Source organism: Saccostrea echinata, unplaced genomic scaffold (assembly GCF_033153115.1).
Source record: "Saccostrea echinata isolate AGI-Se365-2 ecotype Australia unplaced genomic scaffold, CSIRO_AGI_Sech_v1 ptg000052l, whole genome shotgun sequence".
Lineage (NCBI taxonomy): Eukaryota > Metazoa > Mollusca > Bivalvia > Ostreida > Ostreidae > Saccostrea > Saccostrea echinata.
Window position 1 is genome coordinate 522,015 of NW_026889801.1, and position 22,940 is coordinate 544,954.

At 34.0% G+C, this 22,940-nt stretch overlaps 1 long non-coding RNA gene across 1 annotated transcript; it reads right to left on the reverse strand.

Moving 5' to 3' along the window:
- Positions 1 to 5,461: 5,461 nt before the first annotated feature.
- Positions 5,462 to 21,028, reverse strand: LOC133203825 (uncharacterized). The gene is made up of 6 exons (XR_009723478.1): positions 20,883 to 21,028; positions 15,864 to 15,995; positions 11,833 to 11,922; positions 11,480 to 11,689; positions 10,128 to 10,206; positions 5,462 to 6,296 (listed from the first exon to the last, which is right to left on the reverse strand). It is a non-coding gene; the product is annotated as an uncharacterized LOC133203825 (long non-coding RNA).
- Positions 21,029 to 22,940: the final 1,912 nt, after the last annotated feature.

A 22,940-nucleotide genomic window follows, 5' to 3' on the forward strand; every position in this document is an offset into this window, starting at 1 on the left:
GGAAAGATATTATCAATATGCGAAAACGTGGAACACCGCTTCAAAGTGAAGGATTGGTGATATCCAACAAGAAGACCAAGGACAAAAAGAAAAAAAATATATATATAATCTCGTTTTCCTACCCATGTTCAAATGGTTGGGGTTTCTCTCTCTTTTTTGTGGCCCGAATGTAGAAAAGATTTTCGAGTTTAGACAGTAGGTTTAGGTTTTTTTCCTGCTTGTCAAACTGTTTTGGAGTCCCCCCCCCCTTCCCGCGTTAAAATTCGATTTTTAAGCAGCAAAAAGGAAGAAAAAATGACAACACGCCTTATATTAAAATTTCCTATGTACATTAACAACAGTTATTTTCTCGGGAGAATAAAAATAACACTAGGGGGCATCCCTGTACCCCTTCGATACTGCATGCTTCAGATCGTAGTATTTCCCGGTTTAATATCAAGGCTAGACCGTGACTGTGACTTCCTGTTCTATTCCTTATTTGGGGGGAGAGGGTAATCTATGTTCAATTTGGAAGACCAATTATAGAATCTGTGCTGTGTGAGTCAATAACCTCAAAAGCATAATCCCCTTTCAATTATTAAATGGATACATTATATATGATATGTTTTAAAACCTATATTCGCTGTAAAGGTCCTGGTACAGAGCGAGGACAATCTCCCAGCCTGAAAAAACACGATTCTCAATTTTTAAAGTTCTTGAAAAGTTACATTTTTCAAAAAAAAAAAGGTATTGTCAATATCATCTTTTACACATTAGCTTCCTTTATTTTACTGAATAACTTATTGATAAATAATTTATTTTTCGCCACGAAGTCTTCTTGTCATTGATGTGTTTCAGTGTGATTAAAATAAAAGAGGTTGTTGAAGCGTATTTTTTTTCTATAATGTTCGATTTTCAAATGGAATGGGCTCAGACTCCATTTTTTAAAACTTTAAGTTAATTTTACATTTACTTTTCGGTCATTTAAAGGTTAATGTAGAAAGGGAACTTGTCCCATTCATTTTCAAAAATCATTTTGTGTGGCTCCAAAAAACCAGTTTTCCACTAAATATGCTTTACTTACAACTTTAAAACAAATCATCAACCAATGCCATTTAATAAAATAAATGAATCAAATATGTTGAAAATGCCATTCCTGAAAACTTTATTTTAGAAAAATATAACTTTTCCAAGAACTTTAAAGATTGAGAAATTTATTATCTCAGAGCGGGTGATTGTCCCCGCCTTATACGCCCCGTTTCTTTTAAGATGTCGTTTAGGTTTCACAATAATGTGCATTATAAAACCACTATCGTTATTTTGATCTAACTTTACCATGATATTTTAGTAGGGATATTTCCTACAGCTGATTGATTGATTGTGTGTATTTTTGTCCCATTCGAGAATTTCCTACAGTTGAAGTCAAGCTTTTATCATTTAAAATTTACAGCATACCACCGACAAACATCTATCTGTTTTTATATACATTGTACATCAGTTTGCATTGGTCTATAATTCTTACCCAATTTGATCTTCCCCTTAACTCGTTCTCCCAAGCAGAATAACATGTTATATAGTTTTATCATATCTCTACTGATTTTTTCCCTATAGAACATTAGATCGTTAGATGTGACTAATTCCCTAGAAATCGTAATGAATGGATTAGTCCCCGTGCGTTAGTCAAGTGAGCTAATCCCTGCTTCGAAAGCTAATTCCCGGTTATCCGTAATCCTCTAGATTTTACTTTTACATTGGTATGATATGTGAATGGACTAATCCCCGTGTGTTAGTTAGTTAGTGAGCTAATCCCTGCTATGAAATCATGCTATCTGAATCCTCTAACTCTAAATTTTCAGTTTTTATCAGTATAATAAAACAGTTAAAAGTATATCATTGCGGAAGTTAGCAAGATTTCAGTTCCTCTCGACCAGGACTATTTCCCTCGGCTTCGCCTCGGGAAATAGTCTTGGCCTTGAGGAACTGGAATCTTGCTAACTCCCTCAGTGGTATATTTTAACTGTATAAGTATCCACCGTTCTGGTCATGAAAAGCATTTCTAGATATTTAATACTGCAAAAGTTATGTAGTTTTATTCTGCAATCTAACGAAAAAATAAACATATACAAAGAAAATTAAATTTCTGTTTATTTCAAAAATAAAAATCATCACAAATTGTGCTCATTCAAAATTCAGTCAAAATATGATCTATTCATGTAGCTTACATTACATTAGAAATTCAAACACATGCAAGTTTATCAATAGAGGTTGATATAATATTATATTTAGCAAAGTTTTAATAATTATATACACATCATAAAAAAGTGTCTTTTTATATTATGCTCACACATAGCAAGAGGCTACTCTAACTTACACAGTAAGTCAACACTCTTCTAAACTAACTCAACATGAAAACACATAATGAGCTACACTACTTACACACATATTGAGTCACTACATGACTATTACACATAAAAATAACAATATTAGCACACAAAATGAGCTACATGTACACTACCGCAGGTAAAATTCTACATTCCCAACACAAAATGAATCCCATGCTACATGTACAACAAACAAATCAAAATAACAATACAAAATATGTATTACAAATACATGTAACAATATTAAAACACACAATTTGAGCTATACCAGTAACACACATAAAATTATACATTCCCAACAAATGAGTCACCATACTACATGTACAACTCACATAACAAATAACAAAAGTACCACACATAATAAGCTACACTACTAACACACATGTGGAGTCACTACAGAACTAACACACATGTCAAGTAACTACACTACTTACACACATGTCAAGACACTACACTACTTACACACATGTTGAGTCACTACACTACTGATATATACCTTACAAATAACAATTTTAAATCACACGATGAGCAATACAAGTAACACACATAAAATTATACATTCCCAACACACGAGTCACCATACTACATGTACGACTCACATAACAAATAACAAAATTACCACACATAATAAGCTACACTACTAACACACATGTTGATTCACTACACTACTAACACACATGTCTAGTCACTACACTACTTACACACATGTCGAGTCACTACACTTCTAATATATAACTTACAAATAACAGTTTTAAATCGCACGATGAGTTATACAAGTAACACATTTAAAATTATACAATCCCGACACACCAGTCACCATACTACATGTACAACTCACATAACAAATAACAAAATTATAACACATCATAAGCTACACTCATAAAACACATGCCGAGTCACTACACTACTTACACACATGTTGAGTCACTACACTACTTACACACATATCGAGTCACTACACTTCTAATATATACCTTACAAATAACAGTTTTAAATTGCGCAATGAGTTATACAAGTAACACATTAAATATTATACAATCCCGACACACCAGTCACCATACTACATGTACAACTCACATAACAAATAACAAAATTACCACACATCATAAGCTACACTCATAACACACATGTCGAGTCACTACACTACTTACACACATGTCGAGTCACTACACTACTTACACACATGTTGAGAAATTCGCTGGATTAGACGACATTCTGGATTAGACAGCATTTAAAACAATTGAGTCTACTGCAGGTGACTTAAAGTTAACATTGTATAAGTCAAGTTTTTGGAGTACACAACATCCGAATAAGACAAGTTTCACTGTATATTACAAATAACAATATAAGAACACATGAGGAGCTTTACCAATAACACACATAAAATCACACATTCCCAACACGTAATGAGTCAACATACTACATGTACAACACACATAACAAATAACAAAATTACCACACATAAAAAGCTACACTACAAACACACATGTCGAGTCACTACACTACTAACACACATGTCGAGTCACTACACTTCTAATATATACATTACAAATAACAACATTAAATCACATGATGAGCTATACCAGTAACACATAAAACAAGAAGTCTGTGAGCCAATGCTCACTAGTAATACCTCCGCTGTGATTTGAATATACACTATCATGTGTATATTTCACAAGTTCAACTATGGACAGATGCATGAATAAACAGGAAGTTGACATCAGATTCATACAAAAATGAATCCCACCATATGACAATTATGCGTCAACAAAGAGTGTGCTAAAATTTCAAGCATCTGCAATGAGTTGTTGCTGAGAAAACTTTGACAAAAATTTGTTCCATATTATACAGACAGACGCACAGTTAAACAGGAAGTTGACATCAAATTCAGAAATGAATCCCATCATATGGCATGCCTAAACAAAGAGTGTGTAAACTTTCATGCATCTGCAATAAGTAGTTGATGAGAAACTGCAACAAATATTTGTTATATATGGTATAGACAGACACACAGATAAACAGGAAGTTGACATCAGACTTGTACAAAAATAAATCCCACGATATGGCATGCCAAAATAAAGAATGTGCTAAAATTTCAAGCATCTGCTCTGAGTAATTGCTGAAAAAACTGCGAAAAAAATCCGTTATGTATGGCACGGACAGACGCACAGATAAAAAGGAAGATGGCATCAAATTCATACAAAAATGAATCCCACCATATGACATGCCTCAGCAATGAGTGTGCTAAAATTTCAAGCAATAAGTAGTTGCTTAGAAAACTGCGACGAAAATGTGTTATGTGTGGTATGGACAAACACATGGATAAACAGGAAGTTGACATCAGATTTGTATGAAAATGATTCCCACCAAGCCTAAACAAAGAGTATGCTAAAATTTCAAGCATCTGCAATGAGAAGTTGCTGAGAAAACTGTGACCAAAAATTTGTTATGGACAGTCAGACAGACACACACACAGCTAGACAGACAAGGGTAAAACAGTATCTTTTGGAGCAAGAATATAATAATACATTCCCAACACATGAGTCACCATACTACATGTACAACACACATAACAAATAACAAAATTACCACACATAATAAGCTACACTACTAACACACATGTCGAGTCACTACACTACTAACACACATGTCGAGTCACTACACTACTAACACACATGTCGAGTCACTACACTACTAACACACATGTCGAGTCACTACACTAATAAAATATACATTACAAAAAAAATTATTAAAACACACAATGAGCTATACCAGTAACACACATCAAATTAAAATATACTTTCCCAACACATGAGTTGCCATACTACATATACAACAACCATAACAAATAACAAAAATACCACATATAATATGCTACACTTCAACCACACATGTCGAGTCACTACACTACTAACACACATGTCATGTCACTACACACTAACATACTTGTGGAGTCACTACAATACTAATATATACACTACAAATAACTATATTAAAACACACACAATGAGTTATACAAGTAACACACATAAAATTATACATTCCCAACACATGAGTCACCATACTACATGTACAACTCACATAACAAATAACAAAATTACAACACATAATAAGCTACACTACTAACACACATGTCGAGTCACTACACTACTAACACACATGTCAAGTCACTTTACTACTAATATATACATTACAAATAACCATTTTAAATCACACGATGAGGCATATCAGTAACATACATAAAATTATACATTCCTAACACATGAGTCACCATACTACATACATACACAAAATAACCACACATCATAAGCTACACTCATAACACACATGTCGAGTCACTACACTACTTACACACATGTCGAGTCACTACACTACTAATATATATTACAAAAAACAATATTTACACACATTATGAGTTATACCAGTAACACACATAAAATTATACATTAATTCCCAACACATGAGTCACCATACTATATGTACTATCATACATGTAAAACAAATAACAAAATTACCACACATAACGAGCTATACTACTAACACACATTTCAAGTCACTACACTACCATTCATATAATGTTATATATAAATGAGGTCATATAAGGAGTCAATACATTTACAATAGAGTCAACATGCTCCTAAAACACACTTATATAAGGTCGTTATAGCGCTTGTCACATGTACTAGCACATGAATCACTATTATGACAAAAGAATTCTTTAGATGTACATGTAGTTGTTATTTAATCTTTGTCTGGCTGTTATGATATTTTAACAGCAAATTTTATACTCTTTCCTGCAAATTCAAAGATTGTTCTGCTTTCTGGAGGGGCATTCAAACACTTCAATTGACCATGTTTAAGTCATACTGACTTATTCCACTCCACATTGGCACTCTATGGCTGTTTTTCTTTTGTCCACACATCTTACAAATGGAACTGAAATACATAATTATATAATAGAAAAATTAAATCTTTTACAAAAAAATGAAATAAAAATATATCAGTGATCAAGTTTCCAATCTTAATTAAGACACAACACATCTTTAAAAACAAAATGACAAGAATAAATTTAAAATTAAAATTCCTAAAACAGCTAGTTAACACTTTGTGTATTTGATTTGTATTAAATGATTATCCTTTAGAACTTGTTAGCCTTTTGAATTACTGTAAATGTATAATATTTAGCATGTACAATATTTGGCAGAAGTTGATTATTGAGCAAGTTAGCGGAGATTTGATATAGAGCATTTGTTAATGTTCTTCTTTATGTGTATTTGTGCAAGACATTTAGCGTTGAACTTGAATTAGCGGACATTGCTTTCCGACAAAGGCACTAAAAAGAATACACAGCGAAAAGTATATTCACAACTTAACAAACACTTTCTGAAATTTTGGGTTATCCTTTTCTTTTGTCCTTGCCTTTGGTTTCCTATCAAGCTTTCCAGTTTAAAGTGCCAAACTTTAATCTCATCTTGTTCTATAATTTACATATCAAAAGGTTGGAATCTTTATAGTTAGGACTATATAAGTACTCACAACAGAATACATGCATCTAGACAAATAAGGATTTTTTTCAAAATGAAAACATGTATCCAAGCAAGTCACTTATAAGAATATTATAAATGAAAACATTCAACAAGCTACACAAATTAGATTCATTTTAATTAGCTTTTCCTGTATATTTATCTGTCTCTCATTAGTAACATATATTAATAAATGGAGTAAAATGAAAGATCTAATTTTAATTACACTAAAAGTCTACCAAGTAACAGTATTATGTAATAATTAGTTTTACATGTTTCATAATGTGCATAAGGAGATGGGTGAACAAGGCATGCAAAAAGCCTATAGCTTCAAATGTATAAAGTCATATTCAAATACTGAGTTTAGTATTTAGAGTAAAGTTCTTCTTATTGAAAGGTATAACATTATATTACAAACAAAACTTTTCTGTGGAAAATTCTTTAAGCAAAAATCATTCTATGATAAAAAAAAAAAAGAAGTGGTATTCTAGGGGTTGAAACCCAAGCAATGAAATTAAATCCTGAATATCAGTTTTTTTTTCTAAGAGACTAACATGCTAACCAGTAAACTACATACATGTAGCTCATGACAAAAATGGGCATTTACATATGTAAATCACGTTTAAAAATGTGGCTCTTGACTAAATGGATTTCAAATATATTTCTGAAAGATATGCAGGGTTTGACACTAAGGCACGTCCGACTGACCCAGTCTAGTAAATGCATGGTCCATCATGTTAAATGTTCAATAACTTGCCCGACTGGTTGTGTGGATGAAATAAATGTTAACTCTCATTTCAGTCTTTCAAATAAATGCTCTGACTAAAAACTTTTTAAAGAAATTTTCTTAATTTTCAGATTGCAAACACAGCCATTGCTCTGAAAAAGAAAACTTTCCTGCATGACACAATTGCTATTTTTTTTTAGACTGGCTGTAATAGACAAGTCACAATCGAAACCTCAGCTTTGTTCAGTATCATTTGGTATAAATATTCATTGAATATTATAGTTTTTAATTTATTTACATGTATATTTACGGTAATAATTTTATTTAAGTTCCTTGAATTAATGTTCTTTAAAGCTTATAACATTCGCATGTTCACTCATTGGGCTGCTACCTATGGGCTCAACAATCTGTCAAAATGTATACATGAACACATGCGAGAGATACACTGTAGTATGGTTTCAAAACTTTTTTCCCATTATAATAGGAGGTTATAAATAGAAAATTTTCAAGTTTGGTCAGGGCTAGTGAATTTATGGTCAGAGCTAGTAAAAATTATGGGAAGTAGCACGACTGATCTAGTACTCATAAAAGTTAATGTCAAACCATGATATGAATGTTGTTGTGACTAGTGGTGTTCCAATCATCGATTATAATCGAAAATCAGTCGATTGCTGGCATAATCCAAGCACTCGATTACAATTTTTTTTATTCTGATTAATCGGGTTATTTATTTTATTTTAAAAGCGTAATAGTTTTTAAGCCAAATATTCCAGCCGCAACTTTTCTATTAACTTGTATGCATATCGTAATGGCACAGACAAAGAGACATTGTATTCATACCCGGGTAACAACGCTCATTCCTGGGTATGGACTTACTTTGGATTCTACAAAATGAGCGTAGAACCAGCTTGACTAGATAGAACATTCTGTCGTTAAAATGATATTGTCCTAAGGGCTAGGGGTTGTTCCGAGACACAGTTATTCCAACTACAGCTGGACCACCACAGAAAGTAGTTATTCAACCATTCTTACCATTTAATAAACTAAAATTGACAGACTTTGTAAATGTCCGATTATAATTGATAATTAGTTAGTTACAGTAGCCTGATCATCGATTATGAAATTCTTACCATTTCCCATCACTAGTTGTGACATAAAAGTCTATTTTTAGAAGAGTTGGTCATTTCACCATGTTTTTGTCAAACGGAATAGGAAAAGTTTTAAATATGCTTCGAGTATAATCTTACCAAAATATGGAGTGAAGACCTACTCATATTTAAAAAGTATGATATAGGAGGAAAAATTGACCATTTTTGCCCTCTTTTGGTGTGTATCTGCTATTTCATAGATCAACAAGAGCACCGCTAAGCGGAGCATCCCCTCGCGCCAGGAACTTCACCGGTAATGGCAATGTCTCCATACGAGAAAAATTCTTAAAACGGACGTTAAACAAGATACACTCATCTAGGCCTAGTAATCAAGGGTATCCAGTATTACTATATGAAGTTTATAATAAGGTAAAGAAATTAAAATGTATTGCAATACTAGTTAAATTTTAACAAAAGTCAAGGTGCATACACTGTATCATGGTGGGGCAGATTCCCTTATTCCTAGCAGAAACATATCACGTATGCTCTAAATTTCATTAATTTACCTATCTGGGTAAACCTCACAGTAGCATGCAATATGCATCAAATCTGAAAATACGCACGGAAGTAATAATTTTTTGTAGTGAAAAATGACAATATACCGGTGTTGAGATGTCAATGAATTCCTCAGGCCCCTATTGTAAACACACATGTGTGGTAATTTGGTATTGAAACTGCGACGTTCATCAAATTATTACAGTTACTCGGTGACAGAGATAACACTTTTAATTCATACAAACTTTCTCAAGACACGCACAATAATATGACAATACGCAAATACAAAGTAGAACTTAAGAAGCGGCTCTATCGAAACGACCCGAATTTTAACCAATTTACCGGAAGTGAGTATTGTCAACTCGTACACAAAATTGCAGGGTTTGAAGGTAGTAAAAATGCGATATTTTAAGAACTATTTCACCGATTAACTTGAAAATGAATAGGGTTCGTCCTTTTACAATGCCACATAAGTATTTGAAGGCTGAGAAATGATAGTGCAAAGGTTCTCTAAATCTTGCCCACAAGCTGTAATGGACACACTAACACACTAACACACACACATACGCACAGTAGCGATGCTATACCCCCTCCGCAACTAGTTGCGCGAGGGGATAATAATATTAATCGTTATAAGATTGTAGCAAATTGCAAAGATTTTACATAAGGTATACAATAATGTTACATGAAGTATCAAAGAAAATTTTGACATGATTAAGATTTAACTTTTTACATCTTTTTTTGTCACACAATAGGCATTTACTTGCCTTGTTTGCCCATCATCTTTATCAGTAGATAAGGTTTATGATTCAGACAGCATCTGATAATGCAGCAATAAAATGTAAAATGATAGAAATAACTGCACTATGCTCACTTTTTTCCTCCCAGAGTTCTTCTTTTCATCTTCAATTTCTTCCTCTTCATTTCCTCAACTTTTTCTTCTATTGCAAGTTCTGTAAAAAAAAAATCCAATTCGATAAACTACTAAACTGACAAAAACTCAATTTGTCAAGTTTCGGATTTTACCAGATTCATGAAAAATCTTGGCATACTGAACCTTTTTAGTGATTTATCTGAGAAAAGAGTGGTTAGTAACTTATTCGTTTTCATGTACCTGCTTGACTTCGACAGAAACGTTTTGGTACTAGAATGTGAAATACATACTTTTGTTATTACCTAAAATATTTCCATGACCTCAAATTCACCTATATTTCTTGCTGCTATTAAAGCCTGGTCAAGAAATAACGTTTCCCCTATAACAGGCATCAATTAACAAGGTTATGATTCAAAGTTTCAAAGTGTGCAGCTTGATTCACACAAAAGAAAAAAAAAACATGACTGAACAGATTTACAAGTACTTGCAAAGAAGACTAGAAATGTGTCTTGATCGACATTTTCAGCCTAAGGTAAAGTCAGGGCATAGTCATGTAACATGTAACATTTTTCATGATGAATTACCTATATACAGTCCAATCTCATTATCTTAAACTAGATGACACAAAGTAAAAAAAAATAAAGATGTTCCTGGGTTCCAGTAAAGAGTACTCAAATACCACTTAATCATACAGTGAAACCTGTGTAATCCAACATGCACTGGGAGACAAATTTTTTGTCGGAATAGATAGGGCGTCGTATTGATCAGTGTAAAAAAACATAGAAAAAAGTAAAATGGGAATGAAATTTAACGTTGGAATTTACAGTGTGACGGATTGCACAGGTGTCAGATTAGACAGTTTTCACTGTACAATCATATAATTATGGAGATAACGAAGCTCAAGAGTCCATAGAAAAAATACAAATCAGGAGCAAACACGGACCACTAAAAACATCAGAGGTGGGATCAGGTGCAATATAGGAGTAAACATCCTCTGCCAATCATTCACATTTGATGTGTGCTCCTTGTCATGATCCGGAAAACGGAAAAGTCTGTACACAATTCAATGTGTAAACAGACAATTCAATGTGTAAATAATGGCCAAACAATTAGTATTAAAAACATCAGTCCGCATTCGACTTACATGTAATGAAAGATTATTTTGCTGACAAGGTCATTGTATCGACCATAGCTAATTACACACATGCAAGTCACTACATCCAGTCAAAGTTGATGTTTTGATATTTTTTCTCAAAATATTTATGAAAGAATAAGATAAGTACAGGGTAATTTTGTTGACTTGAAGAAATACATTGATGGGGAAGGGGGGGGGGTATTGTGATAATAATTACCTAGTCCTTTTTCATTCTGCCTTTTTCTTTATTTCTTTCCCTTTCTCTTCCGTTCCACCCTCTGGCTCATTATCTTCCATCACTTCATCCCTCTCAGAAATGGTTTCCAGTACAGATAAAGTGGTTGATGAATGACTTACTCAAAATTATGGACCCATGATATAGATGTTGTAATAATGTTACATGACACACACTGCAAGTCACTGTGCCCTGTAAAAATTGTTACCTTCTTCATTTATATTTAAGGATCAAGAACTAAATAAGAATTCATTCTTAAGTTTTACAAAAAAACTACATAAATCAGGATTTGAGAGGGCTTTGTAAAAATACTGTGAGATACATAATGTAATAACCTTGTCCTTTCTTCACCTTGTCCTCCTTGTTCTTCAGCTTTTTCTCCACTTCCTCATCTTCCTTCATTAAATCTTCCCTAGTAGCTGCTTCTAGTAGAAATAAATACCAATAAAATAAATTAAAAAAATCTTGACTCAAGAAACAGTAATGGTTACACATATTATAAAAAAAGAACATTCTTAGAATATTTGTGAAGAACTAAATAAGTATTTTAGCTAATTAAAGTAAAAGACATTCCTATCAAATAGAAAACAAGAAGTCTGTGATCGAGCCAATGCTCACTAGTAATTATAATTCCCGCACTGATTTGAATTTGGTACGGACAAGCACAGGGGTAAACAGGAAGTTGACGTCAAATTCATACAAAAATGAATCCCACCATATGGCATGCCTAAACAATTTAAAAGTGTGCTAAACTTTCAAGCATCATCCTTAACAGTTGTTGAGAAAACTGTGATGGAAATTTAGTACGGACAGATGGAGGGATAAACAGGAAGTTAACATGGGATTCCTACAAAAATACATCCTACCATATGGCATGCCTAAACAGAGAGCGTGCTAAAATATTAAGCACCTTCGATGAGTAGTTGCTGAGAAAAGTGCAACAGAAATTTGGTAAGGACATGGATATAATAAATATGACTAATTTAAATCATGTTTCTGTCATTCCATGTAAACTTTGATCCTCTTCTGTGGCCCTACGCTACCCCTAGGGTCCATGAATTGAACAAACTTGAATCTACACTACTGGTATTTCAGGAAGCTTTCAAATACATGCAAGTTTCTCAATTAATGCAAAATTGGTTATTTTCACTGGTTTAAATTTTCATGATTTGAGGGGATTTAATTTGTGGTTGAAAAAAAAAAAACATATGACACCGTATCATAAAATTTCGATATTTGGTTTCACTACAATGTATACTAGTAGCTTAACACTGGAGGGTTTTTTTTTTTATTTTGCCTACCATGAAATGAGACCTTGATTTTTAAGGTTTCATTTAAAATACATGCATCTTTCACTTATAGAGTCACAGCTTAGTAATCGAACAATCTCATTACCTATTTCAAACATCTTGGATTGTCAAGGTGCTAGGAACAAGAATTGAACAGGGACCTATTGATTATAATGCGAGTACCGACAACAACTACCGTCTAGGCTACTGTGATTTGTCAGTTTCAGGAATTAAGATAAGGAATATCAATAATGAACACTTAAGTAATTATTGCAAAATATAAAGTCTAAACATTTTGGAAAGACTATGAATTTTAAATTAATTCTACTGATTTAGTTAAAAGTTTTTGTTAGAGACTGATAAAGGAGACTTAAATTTTCAATTCAACTTTCCAGCATCATGTTTTATACAGTGTAAGCATGGCCTGACTAAATATATGCCTGAGATATTTTAATGTCAGGGTTCAACACTAATGTTAGTCCGTTAGTCTGATCAGACTAATACATTTTCATTTGGACTAATAAAATCTGTCGCTAGTAAGTCCCAACAGACCAATAAAAATTTCTGGAAAACAAAATGAATAAATTACGATTTTCAACAATATTTACTAGAAAACCCTGCATGTATTTTTAGCTTTCTAGCATCTTAGCAGGTAGTAAGGTACAGGCCCGAAGGAAGCAATTTCAGTTTGGGGGGGCACAGCCAAACATTTTTCAGTTGACAGTTGAGGGGGCACTACCAAAAATTTTCTGACAAGCAAAAAAAAAAAAAAAAAAGAAAAAAAAAAAGGTCATCAGGCGGCTTTATTGAGGGGGCACATGCTTATAGTATCTATGTTTACTATAGTAATCTATATATCGACAAAATTATTGGGGGGGCACGGCCCCCCCGTGCCCCCCCGGTTCCTACGGCCATGAGGTAATTCTGAGTCAAGTTGGCACTTAATTTTACGACTGACTGATGTGAAATTAAACATTTTAGTGATTTTGATTTAGTCCTGTACAAACAATTAAGGTGGATTCCGCCCAGAATTTCGTTGGACACCAAGGGTATTCCACCGAATCCACAAATTCCAGGCTCTCAGAGATTCCGCCTAAATTTAACAGATTTTTAGTCATCAAATTCTAGGCTGAATTTAGTTCAGTGGGAAAATAGCTGGAAATTATAAAAAGAAATATTTTGGACAGTTTAAATGGAATCTATATTCAGGCGGAATCCTGTTATTTCAATTCTAGGTGGAATTTCAATTTCCATGCAGGCAGAATGTCAATTTCCAGGCGGAACTAATTACATTTTCGCCTCAAATTTCCAGCTAGTCTCCGCTTGGTTAACGCTTGGTTTCTGCTTATATTGCTTTAACATTTATAGTAAGTTTTACGCCTGGAATTTTACTGAGAATTCTGTCTTGATTATGCCTTTTTCCAGGTGGAACATTTTGTACAGGGTATGATACATAAAGATGTCAAACGTTTTGAGTATAATGAACGAGATCAGGAATATGTTCATACTTCCTGCATGATCACGAGATTTTAAACAAGAGGCCCAGGGGCCATATTGCTCACCTGAGCACTATGGCTAGGAAAAAGCAGAATTCAGTTCAGTCTTGAAAGGTTGAAAAGTTTAAATAAAAAAGTGGTTCGGGGGGGGGGGGTCATGAATTGAACAAATTTGAATCTACATTATCTGAGGATGCTTCCATTTAAATATGACCAAACATGACTTTGCTGTTCTTGAGTAGAAGATTTTTAAAGATTTAACCTATGTATTCCTATGTAAAACTTTGATCGCCCATTGTGGCCCCACCCGACCCCCGGGGGTCATGATTTGAACAAACTTGAATCTACACTATCTGAGGAGGCTACCATATAAATATGACCAATCATGGCTTTGCTGTTCTTGAGAAGAAGATTTTTAAAGATTATTCCTATATATTCCTATGTAAAACTTTGATCGCCCATTGTGGCCCCACCCGACCCCCAGGGGTCATGATTTGAACAAACTTGAATCTACACTACATGAGGATGCTTCCACATAAGTTTCATATTTTCAAGCACAGTGGTTCTTGAGAAGAAGATTTTTTAATGATGCCATTAATTTTTCACAAATTCTTAATTATCTCCCCTTGGAAGAAGGCGTGGCCCTTCATTTGAACAAACTTGAATCCCCTTTACCCAAGGATACTTTGTGCCAAGTTTGGTTGAAATTGGCTCAGTGGTTCTTGAGAAGAAGATGAAAATGTGAAAAGTTTACAACAACAACGACAACGACAACAACAACGACAGACAACGGACAAATTTTGATCAGAAAAGCTCACTTGAGCCTTTGGCTCAGGTGAGCTAAAAATCTTTGGAATAAAACACTTCATGTACTTTCAAAAAACTATAAAAAGAACATTGTAATCAGTCTTCGACAAATCCCGGGAGTCCGAAGCCCGGGACCTGGTAAAATTGGAAGGGGGCATGTGGAAATTGCATACTTACAAGCCCAAAGGGCATGTGAATTCTGAGGCCTAAGCCTCCGTATTATCAAATTAAGTAATACCAATAACATTAAATGTACTTAAAAGTATGATTTTTCATCTGAAGTGGAGCACCAAATAAAATTTTAACGATAGTTTATTCTACCACGATTTCCAGGGAACTCTTTTGCAAAAGAAACACAAAAAGTGTACAGGTTGAAAACAATATTAATGGCTAGACAATAGATCGATAGAAATGGATTTCGGATCATTTCCTTGCCATGAAAAGGCAAATAAGAATAAAATTACTTGATAAAATTCTGGGCATGTGAATATTTGTTCGGGCTAGCGTAATAAGTGGTTAAACCTGCCCGAAGGGCATGTACTGAAAAAAAGATTTGGCAAAGACTGCATTGTAATGTTTATTTTTAGATAAATCGTTACAAAACACTGATCTTTCCTTTTTTGACGGACTCATGTGAAGTAGTAAAAGAAAGACATGTTTGTTGAAACGCCCTGTATTAAAGGGATTTCAACGCTTATGTACATGATGTATTTGTTTAATCATTCATCCCACCACAAAACAAAAAAAGAAGCTTTTTAAAACAATTCTACTTACGCATTAGAAGTACTGCCATCTTTTTTCTCCTGGTGAAGATTCAAAATATAATTAAATGGGTTTGTGTTCACTGGCCAATAGTTTTAAACACCATCTGCAGGAACCTTGAAGTTTTCCTGTATCACCATGAACCTAAAAAAATCGATGTTATACTTCAGTATCACAAAACATCCATCCTAAAACATTCACAGACAGACATTACACACATACAAACGTTCCACGTTCCTTTTATGTTCATTATTTGAAAATAATCATAAATTATGAATTTGCTTCATCTTGCACTGATTTAAGTCCCAACATTGTTTAGTTAAATAAATAATACAGTTAAAAAGCATGTTTTACTGACCATGCTGACAAATAATACATTAGACAAAATTAATACAGTGAAGTCGCCAATTACGGGTCACGCCAGACTGTTTCGTTGATACTTTGCAAAGTTGTTCGATTTATATTTTATGCAATATATGTATTGAAGGTACAAATAGTGAGTCATCCAAGAGTCTTTTTATTTTTAAAATAGGTAAACGAGAACAATATTTACAGGCGTATTTCAACAAGGCTTAGTTTCCCCACTTAAGAATCATTTTCTCCATTTCCGGGTTATGTGACTTCATGGTCTGGTAATATGAAGGGATCGTTTCGGAACACGATTTTTATGATGTTGAAGCATCAGGAAGAATTTATGCAGCTCAGAAAAAACATGAACAAACACACAAAATAACAGTTTTAATTATTAAAAAAAAAAGAATTGCAATATGCAGTAAAAAAAAAATCAATAATAATTATAAAAAATGACTCTATCATATACATGTATATGAAAAAAAGTACTGAGAATATGGTTTACATGTAATCTCGGTGTCTTCTGGAATGTTCAGTATTTTTTATTTTATTTCAGAGAGTTCAGAATTAAAAATCTTTGATTTTGTAAAATGTGTAATTTACAAGGATTTAATATTACTATCCCATTCACCAACTCGGCTTCATTTTGTGCGGCAGGCGTGGGGGCAGGGTGTGTATGGGAAGGACTTGGAACCGGTTGTCCAGTGGTATCAGCTGTAGTCTCTCACATGTTACAGAAAAATTACAGAAAAATCGATTTTTCTGGACCTTAAATACAGCCTCGGATAACAAGGAGGATTCAAAATAAAAAGAACTATTATAAGATTAAAATAATACAATGAAGGTTAAAAAATGTATCTGCAAGGTAAACTCAATTTTTTTAAGACACGTTTTCCAGGTAGAATACTTTTAAAACTCAGGGTGAATACATGGTTGTCACTGGGTTTTGTACATTGTGTTTCGACATGTTCCATGCCATGAGATTACGTGAACCGCAATTGGAGAAACTGCTACAGTTTGATTTATTAATCAGTGTAATTTTATTTGAGCAGTGATCATTATGATTGATTTCTGAGTTATAACTATATCCTTTAGCCATACTTTCGAGCTATTATTGTTTATCTAGAACTTTTATATCAGTCATGCTGTAGTGAACAAAAACGAAAGTAGCCTGTCAACGAAGCACAAACATCTCTGTCTTTAATGCGCGCGTTCCATAATTTCGTTTGTCGGACGCTTTCTTAAAGTTGATTTTCAAAATTTTGCTATTGATTACAGACAAAAAGACCAATTCTTCGTGACCAGTGTATTTATTAAGTTTTTTGTGCTTTAATTTTAACAATATGGCACAAAATACACACGAGTGACCCGGAATTGGAGACGACCCGGAATTGGCGACTGCACTGTACATGTATCGATCATGCTATCAATAAAATATGAAAAATGTTTGTGTGCATGTTCACACACACTTGAATAAGTTGACTGACTGCTTCCAAAGAATGTACATGTCCTCATTCATGTAATCCTGTTCCATGAAAATAGTTTTCATTTATACCCCTTCATAAAATGACACATGCATGTCACTTACATACTGCAAGACCCTGCCGGCCTGTACATTGAGTACACTACTTTCACTTTGAACTTGAACTTGACTGAATACTGATTCCGACCTCGTTTGTGAATTTTTGTGTACATATTGAATCCTTATGTAAAAATATATTCAACTTAGCTTTGAATTAATAAATAATATAAATTGACACATTAATTGAATTTATTCGCTACATACATGTAACTGTAAACAACAGGAGGTATGAGAATTAGCTGTATGTTCATAAGGGGGCGGGGGGGGGGGGGGGGGGTTACTCCCATATGAAACTGTCTGGGTGGTTTAAACACAGGCACAAATTTAGCTTCCATAAACCTGTAACAGACTAGCATTTCTCCTCCTATATATGTAAAATATGTATAGAAAGCCATGCGAAAAAGTGGTCAAGGCAAGAACAGGCATGGGATAATGACTGAAATATAACATAACACAGTGTAACGTGTTTGGGTCCGTGAATCTGGGTAGATCCTTAATCAAGGCAATTAATTAAACAAATGATTAAAAATGATAAGTGACAAAGGATGTGAAAAATAAACGAGTCAATATATACAGATATAAATAATATTAGGATTTCCTATCCTTAACATAAAGCATACAACTATCTTTAAACAATTATTGGTATAGGTCTCGCACAGGTCTGTATCCTATATGTATCAGTACCAGGACAGGTACGGGTCTCAAATCCGGGATAGGTCCTGTACTCAGACAGGTCTGTGTCCTGCGTGCATCAGTACCAGGACAGGTACGGATCTTCGAGGTCTCTGTCCTGTACACAGACAGACCTTAATAAAATTCGAGGAAAAGTAATTACAACTTTATTAACCTGAATAATGTAAACCCAGTATACTAGACACCGTATTAATTACAAGCCTTATTAACCTCCGCTGTACCTCACTATTGTGCTTTCTACAACCGTCTACACTGCGCTCCAACTGGCAACTGCCAGCTTTTTGCAGAGCGCTCGTATTTATACCCATGTATACCCGGACTACCCTTGGCCGCTATCGTATCACATTACGATAAAGTCCGGCTGGCGTAATGCATAAAGACATCCCGAGCCCGATCTCTGTCACAACAGTTTTACAAATAAACCCTTCACAGAAAGTTGTGCTAGGTTCCCTACATGAACTCATGGATTCTGAAAAACCTGTACCAGAAACCTGTGCCATTTTCCATATCTGGAGACCCTGATTTGGGAATCAACCATGTCAAAAAATAACCAAATATGGAGTCATGAGATCTGCATGTGCCTTAATTAATTCATCTAGATCTGGGTTAGGATCTTGGAGAATCCCCTGATGTTACTGTAGATGCCAAATAGAGACTGAATACAAACTTTACAATGCTTTACATTATTAATTTGATTAGTTTTAGAATTTTTAAAGTTTGAAATTAATACATGTATGAGAGTGCCACATTCATTTTTATAGAACTTATCTACACTATCATTTTAACAATTTATAGTAGTTTCTTATTAAGAATCAAATGATTCAATGCACAATTCTATAGTAATTTAACTTAATTAGGCCAAATGAAAAAAATTATGTGTTTCTGGTGACATATGCTAAAAAAAATTAGGCTAGGTAAGTAGGGAATAACTTTTTTTTTTACTTTACTGTTAATTTTGTTTACTTGTTTGTTTGTTGTTTAATTCCCTTTCGAGAAATTTTCACTCATATGGAGATGCCACTACTTGTCGGTGGAGGGCTGCAAATTAATAGACCTATACTCCGCTCTCAGTGAGGGATCTTTTTCATGCCAGCACCTACTGCGACATAGGACCTCTGTTTATATGGTCTCATCCGAAGGACCGGTCTTCACGTCCTACAGTGGGATTCGAACCTGCAATCTAAGGATCAACTCCTTACTTCGCGACTCTAGAGCAAACGCTCTAACCACTGCGTCACACAAGCAACACTTTTTATTTTGAAAGCATCAATTAATTATTCTGTACATTGTTTTTCTATCATATACATAAACATACATGTATATGAATAAACAAACAAACATATATATATATATATATATATATATATATATATATATATATATATAAAGTAGGAGTACTCTTTAAAACTCTTGGATAAACAGGTTTTTACAGTGTACGAGACATGCATTTTATGGACTGCACTATGAGGAAACTTTACTATGAACAAAAGTATGATTCAAAATCTCGATTTGGAATAAAAAGTAGTAGAGTCGGTGGGTAAAATTAGGTCAGCTGGGTTATGGGAAATACATGTTGTTGTTTTTTTCAGCCTAAGTTTGTTCAATTTGAATTTAATAAAATCATAACTTTCTTTATCATGTGATGACACAAAATGAAATGAGATTGTTAACTTAGGTTAAATCATCATTGATCAACAAAGACTATTTCAATGTCTGTCAGCTTGCATTGAAACATCCAAGGATAAAGATTTCAAATGGCTTCTATATTAGACATACTTACTTAGACTTTTAGTTCAAAAGTGACAAAATCATTCAAGTTGACCTAAGTACAATTCCAAGTGATATACATGTATATTAGTTATGTATCTTTTATAAAGTAAGAAAGACACAAGCTATATTAGCTCAGGATCATGAATCCTTCTAATCTGATTTCCACAAAGGAAGTTATGATCATGCTATGTAAAAAGCCGTGAGATTAAAAATACATGTATATAGTTTGAACCAAATCTGCCTCATTCAAATTTTGTAAGTAAGAAACTGTCTTATTGGGACAAGTATTCCTTGCCTACACATTGGTTTCTGTGCACAAGAACACCTTGCTTTCAACCTCAGATTCTGTGTCCATATCTTGGGTCTGTGGAGCCCGTGCATCTTTTCTAAATTTCATATATGGGTTCCGTGCCTTAACTGTGTCTATATACACTATGTCTATTTCACCTCAAAATTTTGGAAGGACACTATATTGCGACTCGATTTGTTTTAAAATATGCACATTAAGCAAAATAAAAGTTGTGTATTTCATAGATTTCAACAATTGGAAATGATGATATTATTAAATTACAAACTTCAACTCAGCCTGAAAGTACAATTTTTTTAACAAGTAGAATTTCTCTTAGCATGCTTACCAATAGACGTACTCAATATATATGGGGTATACAGTCCACCAATACATTTCCCATAGGCGACAATGTTAACCTTTTCTCACACTGTTTTAAATCCTTGCTTTCATTTAAGGATGGAACAACTCTCAAATAACATCTCAAGGTGGAATGTCAGATTGTTTTCCGGCCAAATGCACACATTCGCAAAAAATAAACATCTGAAAATGAAAGTAATTAAAACAATAAAAGTAGAGCATTAACATTTCCAAAATCTAGGGTGTGCACATATCAAACTATACAATTCCTTTCCTTTAAAGTCGCCCGCGTGGAGCAGTGGTTAGAGCGTCTGCTCTAGAGTCGCGGAGTAAGGAGTTGATTCTTACGTCGCGGGTTCGAATCCCACTGTGGGACGTGGAGACCAGTCCTTCGGATGAGACCGTATAAACCGAGGTCCCATGTCGCAGTAGGTGCTGGCACAAAAAAGATCCCTCACTGCTCAATGGCCATAAATGCCGAGTATAGGACAAAATTTGCAGCTCTCCACCAGCAAGTGGTGGCGTCTCCATATGAGTGAAAAATTCTCGAGAGGGACGTTAAACAACATACAAACAAAACAAACCTTTCCTTTAAAAGATATAATGTCGAAATCTTTCCAATGAACAGAGCCAAGGGAAAATTGAATGCACACTTTGGTGCTAATATGGTTGATTTAATGACCATTTTAAATTTTTTTTACTTCAGTGCAATTATCATGATTATGGTGCATGGCACAAGCCTTCAGCATATGCCAGCGAGTATGTTAATCTTTCTGTACGTCGATGCAAGTTTTTTAAGCTTTGTACATGCTGTAGTGTGGCAAAGCCTTAATTTGAAGAGGTGTGGAGCAACCTTTACATCTTTTGTGTGTGTATGTGAATTTACAAGAGTCTCACTTAGCCTATCTTCTTTTACGTGTTGGTATCACAGCTGTATCACGTATCACGCTCACAAACACCACAGTGAAAGGTTTAAAATATATGCACAACCAAACCTTTGTGAAATATCTGCACTTGACTGATATCACATGCATGACTTAATAATTTTATACGTGACTCGAATGACCTCTGATTTGTTTATCATGTAAATATTTTGAACTTGTCATTTACACCTTTATATAACGTTTCTTACTCTATACTTACCATGAAGGGTATTTACATACTAAAATAAACCACAGAATGACATCGAAGGTATAATCCAATAAGTATTTCTATGTTATTAGGTTCACAATCAAGCATCACGCCACAACAGTTACGATTAAGTAGTAATTCGTTCCGGTGATGACTCGGAATGAAATTTTACACAGAAAAAAAAAAAGTTTATTACTTGAGTAAATTTGAGTAGAATAGGTTAATCAGACAATTTTTTTTTTACTAGAAATAAACATGGTAAATGGAGGGGGGGGGAGGGGGGAGGCATTAACAATGTTCAAATAGATATTTCTAGATATAGTCCCTGATTAGACTAAGTGTAAAATTTATGCAGTTCTTTATATATACGATGGACAATGTTTAGCAATTCATGCACCGATCCAGTCCAGTCCACTCATATTTTTTTATTTTTATTTTTTTATTATTTATTATTTTTTTTTTTTTTGAGTTTTCAAATTGTAGTTTTTCTCAGGGGGGGGGGGGGATGGACAAGTTTGCGTTTTTTAAAATTTATCTATTTATTTTTTAAGTTTTGGGTAAATTTCTCAGTTGGATTTTGGGGGGGGGGCATAGACCCCCCCCCCCCCCCCGGAAGAATTCCTGGATCATCTCCTTCTGAGGAAACAATAGTGAACATGAATCACTAACTCTAATGAATAAATAAGGTAAAGTCTTGGAGGAAACCACATTTTACAATTACCGTAATCACACCTCATCAAGTCTAGAGACTGTAATTATTTCTCTTACACGGACAGGTAAGCAACTAATGATTAAAGTTTCCAATCTGAATACATGTACAAAAACTTGCAGATTTTCATATTTTGATTAGTTTACCAGCTTTAAGGACACATACAAGAAGAACTGAGCATACTTTATTTTTGGATGAAAGAGAACT